Here is an 11,664-nt window from a genome sequence, read left to right as displayed (position 1 = left end):
TGAACTTTCAACAATGCCAGTGCACACTGGAAATTTTCCAAGATTATGAAGTCGACTCATAATAAAAAGCGTGGAACACGGGACACATAACCTCAAGTTCAAACTAAAAAAACTCACGCGGAATTGCAAAGCAGTGGCGACTCGTTGTAATGCAACAAAAAAAAGAAGGCAAATCTACCGTCACTGATAAGGCACCCGTCTATAATAAGACCATGACGGGTGCCGCTGTAAGACTTGCCGAAGAGTTTCTAAGACTCTTATCAGTGCTACTGCGTATGCGTGGCTAGCCGGGTATATAAGCGCGTGCAAGCTGTTGCTTGCTCATTCTGAGCGGAGCAATGCCACGTTATAGATGTGTACGTTATCCTATGTATAGGTCTCCTCGACCTTTAGTTAAGAAAAGTGTAATTCATATTGACAGTTATGCTAATGGCGATGGTTATCATGCATTTATGTTGTATAAACCAGAAGAATCTAGTGTATTACTTGGTTAGAGGCTGAACATGTGTGTTTACAACTTACGTGACAAAGGTGAAGCATGTTTGAACATTTATATATGTGTGTTTCGGGATGAAATTCCTAAAATAGACAATTTGTCCAATATTGATGATCAGATTATTGGTTCTAACTTGCTTATATAAATGGTCCGTTATTGGACATTATAAATTTTCCAGCCAACTCATTACTGGTTGCCAGCGTTTCGCCCCCGTGTGCTAGGCTGGGCTCATCAATTGGTACCTAGCACACCTACCAAGACGCTGGCTAGTGCATACCGTGGAGGCCACTGCGTAGGCTAACTGTAGCCACCGGCAGTGCCAATGCACTACGAGACACTTTGTCCCACTACCAAAAATTGATGCCTGCTTGGCCTGCTTGGTAGTGGGACAAAGTGTCTCGTAGTGCATTGGCACTGCCGGTGGCTACAGTTAGCCTACGCAGTGGCCTCCACGGTATGCACTAGCCAGCGTCTTGGTAGGTGTGCTAGGTACCAACTGATGAGCCCAGCCTAGCACACGGGGGCGAAACGCTGGCAACCAGTAATGAGTTGGCTGGAAAATTTATAATTTCCAATAACGGACCATTTATATTGGTACTATAAATTTACTCATTCAGAACAAATATTTCTGATTCCCTATGGGAATCAACATCTATATCATCTAACTTGCTTACCGCTTATGCAACACAGGACGCAATGACTGCTGCTAATAAATTATGTTGGTGTTCGAAAAGGAAAGCTAAATTATGGAGGGGACACGTACTGGCTGTTGTAATACCGTAGGTACTGTAGATATACTAATTTAAAATATTTACCCCCTTGTAATAAAATATAGTTCTTTATTTTTAAAGAAGATTCCAAATACCAATTTTCACGTCTGTAAAGTGTTAAGTTTTTGATATATGGATGTACTTATTTAAACAATTCGGTCCCCTTTTCACCCCCTTAGCGATGGAATATCCAAGAATCCTTCCTTAGTGAGCACCTACACTGTATTATAAATGTATCCCCAAAATTTCATTTCTTTACATCCAGTAGTTTTGGCTCGGCGATGATGAATCAGTCAGGACATGTTATTTTATTTTTTTCAATCATGTCCATAAAGATAATTACATCAGAAATTCTAGAAATATAGTAATATATGTCAGGCTTACATTTGCTTGATTTCTGCTTGTGTAGTAGTAAGAATTATTAAAAAATAAAATCATCCGTCCTCCAGTAAGGGTGACCATAAAGGCTCGGAATACATAATTTACAGTATGTAATTATAATAATGAAATCATATCTTTCCTGGCAATTGCAATTTAAAGTATAAATGAAACTATAAAATATGCAGAGAATCTGTTATGCTCTGTAATAAGATTTTCTCTGTGTCGTAAAAATGAATTTTTAAATTTCAAAGGATAGTTGCTGTGATGAATGCTTTGTGAAATGAAGTAAAAATTCCAACTGATTGGACTAAGGGTTGTATAGTCCTCCTCTTCAAGAAAGAAAGGAAATAGATATGTGGCAATTATAGAAGAATCGCAATCCTGTCTCATGAGCTGATGGAGAAAGTGATAGAGAAAAGATTACAAAAGATCATTCAACCACAGCTTGAGGAAAAGCAATACCGGTTTTGAAGTAACAGATCAACAACAGACGTCATTTTTGCTGTTGGGATGATAATGGAAAAACATTGGGAAAAGGGAAAAAATGTCATCTTTGTCTTTCTGGACCAAGAAAAAGCCTATGACAGCATACTGAGACGTAAACTTTGGGATTGCTTGAAAAGGAGAAACGTTCCAGTATCTCTCATCAGTAAAGTAAAAATGTTGTACGAATACTTCCAGAGCTGTGTAAGGATAGGAAATGGTTATTCCATCTGGTTTGTAACAAGTGAAGGAGTGCAACAAGGCAGCACTTTTGTCATCTCTACTATTTATCACTGTGATGGATGAGATAATGAAAAGTGTGAAACAGCACAGCAAGAACAGTGCATTCAAGGCATTTGCAGATGATGTGGTAATTTGGGGAGGTAATGAGGAAGAAGTTCAAGGAAAGATTAATGCTTGGAATTGTCATTTTAAGGACTTTGGACTTAAAATCAGCCTTAAGAAAACAGTTGTTATGGCAGTCAACAGACAAAAGTCAGGAGCAAATGTCACAGTAGATGGACAGAAATTGCAAGAAGTTAACCACTTCCAATACCTCGGTAGTGTCCTGACTGAAGATAACCGATCAAATGCTGAAATCACAGAGTTCAAAGAGGAGCTGTCCTTTACTACCAGGTTAGAAGCCTTCTCTGGGACAGCCAGATTCAATACTAGCCAAACACACACTTGATCTTGCCCAAAGCAACTTATGGCCTTGAAACTTGTACCATCACAGGCAGAGATAAAAGTAGACTCCAAGCTGCAGAAATGAAATTGCTCTGGACAATGCTACAAAAAACCAGAAGAGATAAGTTCTGCAACGAGAGGATTCACCAAGAGATTCAAATAAGAGAATTGTTATGCGGTGCCATAATCAGATCAAGATTGAAATGGTATGGCCATCTAATGAGAAATGGATTCTTACTCAGTAGCTAAGGAATGGTTGGAGAAAACCTTAGACGGCAAAAGACCTAGAGGCAGACCTCGAAGGAGATGGATTGATCAAGTCAAACAAGATCTAGAATATAGAGGAGTGGTTTGAAACCATGTACAGGAAGAAGAATGGTACCTGAATCAACTGAAATGGTGAACGCTCGTACACCGCACCTGGGAAACTGGGGACGGTTATCGAAAAGGACTTCCAGCCTGTTAGGTCGTGTTTCATATGTTTAGTACGTGTTGAAGAACAAAAATGGCCAACCAGACACCAGTGCGATCCAAACCCACAACCTCCCACAACAACCGCGAAATCGGTATAAGGTATACTAAGTATACATCGGCCAAACATGCCGGTCAATTGGTACCTGTATCAAGGAACATTAACGTAATATTAGTCTCAACCAGCCAAACAAATCGGCAATAGCTGAGCATGCTGTATCGTCGGGTGATGGTGTCATGTTCCAAGATGCTCAAGCTCTTACCCACACTAAACACTACAGGTCCAGGATTATACGGTAAGCTGTGGAAATTACAAGTAACAACTCTCATTATTGTTCCGTATTGAAGATGACGTTAGGCATAGATATCAAGGATAATTAAATAAAAAACACCTATTCAATACTTTCCACGTTTAATGTGGTTATTATCTACATGATTTTATGTAGACTCATTTGGTCAGGTACATGTTTCACCCATTATTTTGGGCATCTTCAGCCTGTAAACAACCTTTAGGTCAAGGTTTGGGACCTTTTTAACTAATATAAACATACTAATATATACACTATATACAACATATACATTATATACAATATATACAAACATAAGTCAATACAGTAAAGTTTTTTGGTCCTAATCTATTTAATATGGAAAATGTCCAAAACTAAAATGGATCTTCTTTTCGGTGAAGCGGATTGCAAATCGGGGTTTATGTGACCCCTATATCATATTAAGTACTTGACGTATCGTGTCTGGTGACAGGATGTGTCGTCAACAATAAGTGGAGATTTGAACTGATTGTAGGTTGGTCAAGATTGAAAATATAAATTTAAATTGAATGTGTTTTAACTTGGCAGTTCTGGTTAACTTAAAATGTTCAAAACTAAAAATAAAATGAAACGGATCTTCTTTTTTCTTGAGAAGGGGTGATATTAAAACTGGAGCTTGTTTGACCCACGATTTTCATTTTCATGTTCTTGACGTAACTAATATTTAAATGTGTTGTCGTGTACAAGTGGAGATTCAAAAGCCGATTGTTGTAGGTAGACTGGTCAAAAACGTTGTGAATGAAACTGTTAGCGTCTTGACTTTGGGTCTCATGTAACGTCAAGGAATTGACAAGAGTACAATATTTAGCTGTTTCATAGTTTTAGGCTGCTGCTTAATTGGGAAGAGACATCCTAGACACTTGATACAGTCTTGTGTGAAAATTGTTCCCGTTGATGTGTTGCTTGGTCTTTGGGAGGGATCTTAAGAATATCTGTAATGAAGTAGAAAATAATTTTGAATTAAAAATTTTTTGAGCACGCGTTGTGATAAAATGTATTAAATTAACACCTCTTAACTGTAAAATGACTTACTTGTTCAGTTAATACTAGATGGATCTGTCTGTTCCGGCAGCGCCTGTCTTGTCACCATTTCTACCCCTGGTGTTGTAATGGTGCGGTAATGGAGGGGCGGGGCATGGAGGGAGAGTGGGGGTAGGCTGGTCTATGGGCGTGTGTGCTGTTGCTGGAGGGGAGTTTGTAGAAGCAATATGGGCGGGTTTAACTTTTGGCATGATGGATGAAGCATTTGAGTGTGGAGATTTAAATAAATGAGGGATTTTGTTTTGATCTGAATTCACGATATTAATTAATCTAGGTGTTAATTCGTACAAAGGATTTTTAATTTCATTGACGTCGTTGAGATTTTTATTTTTATTGTAGGTTTGGTCTAAAAAGATGTGTAGGTTTTCCAGTTCATTCATTAATTTCCCTTTACCTATGCTTCTAATGATGGTAAGATCTTTCTCTATGGATGTAAAGTGATGGCCCGTTTCTCTCATATGTTGGCTCATCGCTGAGTACTTATTGTGTTTTTGAGCGTTATAATGTTCCAGATATCTCGTGTTAAAGCTGCGGCCAGTCTGTCCGATATAAGAAAAACCACATTGTGTACATGTTAGTTTATATATGCCGGACCTTGAATAATGGTTGCTATTGTGATTGACCTTGTTGTGGTTAAAAAACATGTTTCGATTAGTGTTAACTGTCCTGAAGGCTATATTGATATTGTGCTTCTTTAAAGTATTTGCGATCTGATGGACGGCTGGGTTGTTATATGTAAATGTGGCGAAACTGGTTTTTTTTAGGTTTTTCTGGGATGAGGTTAGTGGACAATTTAATTTTGATTTTATTAATCAAACGGTGGACCATATCTATTTTAAACCCGTTCAGTTGAGCAAGATTCCTTATGTACTTCAGTTCAATTTTTAAATTGTTGGGAGAAAGAGGAATTTTTAAAGCTCTATAAATTAAATTATAGAAAGAGGCTTGTTTTTGGGACTTCGGGTGTATGGATGAATTCATAATAGTTAAGGGAGAGTGTGTAGGTTTCCTGTATATTCGAAAATCGAAGGTATTATGTCCGCGTGTAATAGTTAAGTCCAAAAAGTTTAATGAGTTCCTAACCTCATCCTCTTTAGTAAACTTAACATTGGGGTCAATTTTGTTTAGGGACTCCAAGATCTCGTCACTATTAGTGACATTTTTGTCGAAAATTATGAAGGTATCGTCTACAAATCTCAGCCATAAACATACCCCTTTTATTTGTGTTATAATTTTTGTGTGTTCTATTGTGTCCATATAAATGTCTGCTAAGATGCCAGAAAGAGGGTCGCCCATCGCTAAGCCTTTTTGTTGGTAAAACTTTCCATTGAAAGAGAAAAAGTTGTTGCTTAAGACAAAATTTAATATCTTCATGAATTCTTCAATTTCCATCTTACTAAGGCCGCTGTGTTTATTGATATTATCACTGATAATTCTTACAGTTTCTTTGGTAGGGATGTTTGGGTACATATTTACGACGTCATAGGAGCACATTGAGTGATTGGGGCGCAGCTTAAACTTGTTTAAAATTTCGCAAAAAGTGAATGAATTTTTTAAAGGGTGTTTATTATTGAATACGTAATGTTTTTTTAGAAAGCCGTGAATGAATTTTGATACTTTATAGGTGGGGCTGTTTCTACAGTTTATAATAGGGCGTATTGGAATGTCCTTCTTATGAATCTTTGGTAAGGCTCTGGCTGTCGGAATACTAGGGTTCATGTTAAAAAGTTTTTGTTGTTCTTGTTCATTGAAAAGAAAGTTAGAACTTCTTATTAGAGTTTTTAGATTTCGCTGAATTCTCGTGGTTGGATCTTTGTTGACTATTGTGTATATTTTGTCCTTTGTACGAATTAACACCTAGATTTATTAATATCGTGAATTCAGATCAAAACAAAATCCCTCATTTATTTAAATCTCCACACTCAAATGCTTCATCCATCATGCCAAAAGTTAAACCCGCCCATATTGCTTCTACAAACTCCCCTCCAGCAACAGCACACACGCCCATAGACCAGCCTACCCCCACTCTCCCTCCATGCCCCGCCCCTCCATTACCGCACCATTACAACACCAGGAGTAGAAATGGTGACAAGACAGGCGCTGCCGGAACAGACAGATCCATCTAGTATTAACTGAACAAGTAAGTCATTTTACAGTTAAGAGGTGTTAATTTAATACATTTTATCACAACGCGTGCTCAAAAAATTTTTAATTCAAAATTATTTTCTACTTCATTACAGATATTCTTAAGATCCCTCCCAAAGACCAAGCAACACATCAACGGGAACAATTTTCACACAAGACTGTATCAAGTGTCTAGGATGTCTCTTCCCAATTAAGCAGCAGCCGAAAACTATGAAACAGCTAAATATTGTACTCTTGTCAATTCCTTGACGTTACATGAGACCCAAAGTCAAGACGCTAACAGTTTCATTCACAACGTTTTTGACCAGTCTACCTACAACAATCGGCTTTTGAATCTCCACTTGTACACGACAACACATTTAAATATTAGTTACGTCAAGAACATGAAAATGAAAATCGTGGGTCAAACAAGCTCCAGTTTTAATATCACCCCTTCTCAAGAAAAAAGAAGATCCGTTTCATTTTATTTTTAGTTTTGAACATTTTAAGTTAACCAGAACTGCCAAGTTAAAACACATTCAATTTAAATTTATATTTTCAATCTTGACCAACCTACAATCAGTTCAAATCTCCACTTATTGTTGACGACACATCCTGTCACCAGACACGATACGTCAAGTACTTAATATGATATAGGGGTCACATAAACCCCGATTTGCAATCCGCTTCACCGAAAAGAAGATCCATTTTAGTTTTGGACATTTTCCATATTAAATAGATTAGGACCAAAAAACTTTACTGTATTGACTTATGTTTGTATATATTGTATATAATGTATATGTTGTATATAGTGTATATATTAGTATGTTTATATTAGTTAAAAAGGTCCCAAACCTTGACCTAAAGGTTGTTTACAGGCTGAAGATGCCCAAAATAATGGGTGAAACATGTACCTGACCAAATGAGTCTACATAAAATCATGTAGATAATAACCACATTAAACGTGGAAAGTATTGAATAGGTGTTTTTTATTTAATTATCCTTGATATCTATGCCTAAGCTGTGGAAATACGTAGAAATCCTAACAATTTCAACAGGGACACTGGCTATCAATTAAGTAATACCTGGTTGCCAGCCATTAAGGATTTACGTAGGTAATTCCCTTCCCTGCCCCTTCACTATTGTATTTTGTCTTGGTGTTTTCCAAATTCGTATGTTCCTCATCACCAGATGTTTCATTCCAGGCTTGTGTCAATGTCATATGTTATGTACCCATCTTATGTGACCCTCTTAGACTGATTCTGATGGTTCGGTCAGCTTCCGCTTCAAACGCTAGTGCTGTGCCACGTCCGGGGAGCCATCTGGTGATGAATGAACGTACCATTTCCACTTCTGTTATAACATCTAAATTTCAAAAATGTCTTTGTTAAGAAGCCTTTCTCGTGGACAGTCGAGATTTTCTTCTGATGATGCAGAGCACAGTTCTGTGTGAAACGTAAATAATTTCATCTTATTTTCTTGACATGGCATAAGCCCAAAAGCCTACACAGTATCATGTCTACTCATGATCTGTTCGTTAAATTGTATCACTATCCATCTCCCTAACTTTCCCAGGCCATGATTGTATTTGCAGTATCCTTTGCTCTGCAATAAATTCAAAAATTTCCAGTGTTAATAGGCTTGTAGGCTGTGGTCCAGGAACAAGTGATGGTCCCAACGTTTAAACCAAAGACTGCATTCAGCATTTTCAAGGGTTCCAAATGACTTTGATGGCTATGAAGCTCACAGTGGAATGGAGTGGAGTTGCAATTCCACTTCAATATATAGTGCAGGCTGTGCTCTGCCATGGTGGGAGGCAGTCACTGATTGGCTGCTCTTTGGCCAATGATAGTGCTGGCTATGGTGCGCTGCTCATCTTTTTGTCCACCATGGTGGTAGGGTGGTCGCTGATTGGCTGTGCATTCACCAATGATAAATATCATTATGGATCCGTATTGAAGATACTATACTGTAAGATGCTAATTAGTTATTAATTATATCACCTATTCAAAACATTAAAATTTTAAACAATTAGGAATTTATCATTATTACTATATGAATGTGAGACATGTTTCGCCTTTCATAGAAGGCATCATCAGTCACTGTACCTCCTCAAGGTTAAATCAGGTACCTGATTTAAATTTAAATTATAATTACTAAGAATTAATATTAACATATTTACAGTAGGAGCAGTCTAACGAGAAAAACAGTAAGTATTAATATGAACAACAATATATCAGCCATTGGCTGTTGATTACTAGTTGTGTAAGATATATAACAGCGTCCATCAGCAGAGGTCCGACTTGAAATTCTGACACTACACTATATGAGAAATGTAATTACAAAAATTTATAATTACATATTTACATGGGAGCAATCTAAGGAAAAAGATACAAGTAATCGGCATCAATGCGTAAAACCACAATATCAGCCATTGGCTGCTGATCACCAGTTGTGACAATGGTACAATACTTGGTACTACTGTGTATTACAACTTATCAGCCATTGGCTGTTGATTGCTAGTTGTGTAAGGCACATAACAGTGTCCAGCTGCAGTGGTCCGACATGAAACTTTGACACTACACTATTAGAAATGTTAGGAAAAGTAATTACTAAAATTTATATTAACATATTTACATGGGAGCAGTCTAAAGAAAAATATTACAAATGTCCGGCACCAATGTGTATAACTATATTTCTGCCGTTGGCTGATGATCACCAGTTGTGACAAGGTAACTACACAGTGTCTAGCGGCAGTGGTCTGACTTCAGAATTCAAGTATTACATTTTGGAATGCTAGGAAAAACATTTCAGCACTTTGAGAGATTGCCAAATGAGGTCCCATTCATGAGCGTAGTCGTAAACCAAAAAAGCTATCTGGTTGAAGTCCCAGGTTCGAGAATTTGGCTCTCAATAAGCAAATGGTGAATTTAACTGGCAAAAAAGGAAACTTGATTGGAGTGTCTTAAATTGTTTAGGCTTAATTTAGGTGTAGTTGAAAAGAAAGGTCGGGGAGTCAGGCAACTGACCACCCGTTCATTTGGAACCCTTAAAAATGCCTGATGCTTGTTATTTAAAGGGGTCTAACATCTAGGTCATCGACCCGTTGGCTGAACGGTCAGCGTACTGGCCTTCGGTTCAGAGGGTCCCGGGTTCGATTCCCGGCAGGGTCGGGGATTTTAACCTTAATTGGTTAATTCCAATGGCACGGGGGCTGGGTGTATGTGTTGTCTTCATCATCATTTCATCCTCATCACGACGCGCAGGTCACCTATGGGTGTCAAATAGAAAGACCTGCACCTGGCGAGCCGAACCCGTCCTGGGATATCCCGGCACTAAAAGCTATACGACATTTCATTTCATCTAGGTCATCGGCCAGTAGTAGTCTTCAGTGAAACGTCGCGGCATGCACATGCTCCTGGAACACTCCCTATAACGCCAGCCGTGAAAGCCTTGACTGCTATATCCACATTTTACCTTACCTAACTGACCTCAGCTACTTTCCTCTGGATATCCTTGGGGACTAGCCAAAGTTATCTGAAACACTGTTCATTTACTTCTCTCTCCCCTCTATCAAGGTTTCCCCTGCAGTCTAGCCTAGTCTTCAACTCAACAACTGTTTGAACTGCTGTGATCTTCCCTTCTTTGTTAAACTCTCCATTACCTTCTGTAACCCACTTGTTTTCATGACCTGAACTTGAGGGAGAGAGGTGTAAAAGAAATCTACATGCAGGAAGTTGTCAGTGGCTGGACTGGTGTTTTCCTAAAGGACTCCTTCCCTACCAAGTGAGAGATGATGAACATATCTTATTATTAATATTACGGTTTGTTAATACATGAAATGATCAGCAAATATATATTTAACCAATTGGAAATTAGAAATTACTATTTATAATACACCTTGATTATTAGATTATCAACCTTACCTCAGTTTACAAGATGCTGGAAATGTTGACACCAATGTTCCAAGCATTTAACACTCCTTAAAAAATCAAATTCCCATACAATATGGGAACTAAAAGATAATATTACAGATCTATATTGGCTCTTGCCCACACATGACCAAAATCAGATTTAGAGCAAAATGTAGATCACAAAGGATGAATGCAATAGCAGGTGACTGGCTGCCCACCTTACATTACTTACACATTCCAGGTTTCCTCAATTTATGTTACTGAATTATCAGATGCAACTTATCAAAGGAAGGTCCACACTAATATATCCCAAAAAGTTTGTCTTAATTTAGGTGAGGGGGGAATGAAGATGCCTGGTTCATTGTTAGTAAGTGCAAGGGATACAATACTTACTCTCTCGTAGAATTCAATTATCAGAAACCAAACCAAACCCCGTGGCGCAACAGCCCCAAAGGACCATGGCCTATCAAGCGACCACTGTTCAGCTCAAAGGCCTGCAGATTATGAGGTGTCATCTGGTCAGCACGACGGATCCTCTCCGCTGTTATTCTTGGCTTTCAAGGCTGGGTCCGCCATCTCACCATCAGATAGCTCCTCAATTGTAATCACGTAGGCTGAGTGGACCTCGAACCAGCCCTCAGATGCAGGTAAAAATCCCTGACCTGGCAAGGAATCTAACCCGGGGCCTCCGGGTAAGAGGCAGGCACGCTACCCCTACACCGCGGGGCCGGCTAATTCAATTATCAGAAGTTAGTTAATTCTATTTCATGTAAGAAAACACTGTTTCTGTTGAGAAAACTGCCACTGAAAGTTGATTTTCCTACAATGAGTACCGTCTCTTGGGGGAGCCTGTTCACCCCCTAGAGAGCACATACCCAGGTGGTAGATAGGAGCCCACAGACATAGGGGCTGATTTGGATGTCCTGGAAATGGAGCGCAGACCAACAAGCAGCCTAATTACTGGGGGCTTA

This window comes from Anabrus simplex, chromosome 8, assembly GCF_040414725.1.
Source record: "Anabrus simplex isolate iqAnaSimp1 chromosome 8, ASM4041472v1, whole genome shotgun sequence".
NCBI lineage: Eukaryota > Metazoa > Arthropoda > Insecta > Orthoptera > Tettigoniidae > Anabrus > Anabrus simplex.
Note: the sequence above shows the minus strand (reverse complement) of the source record.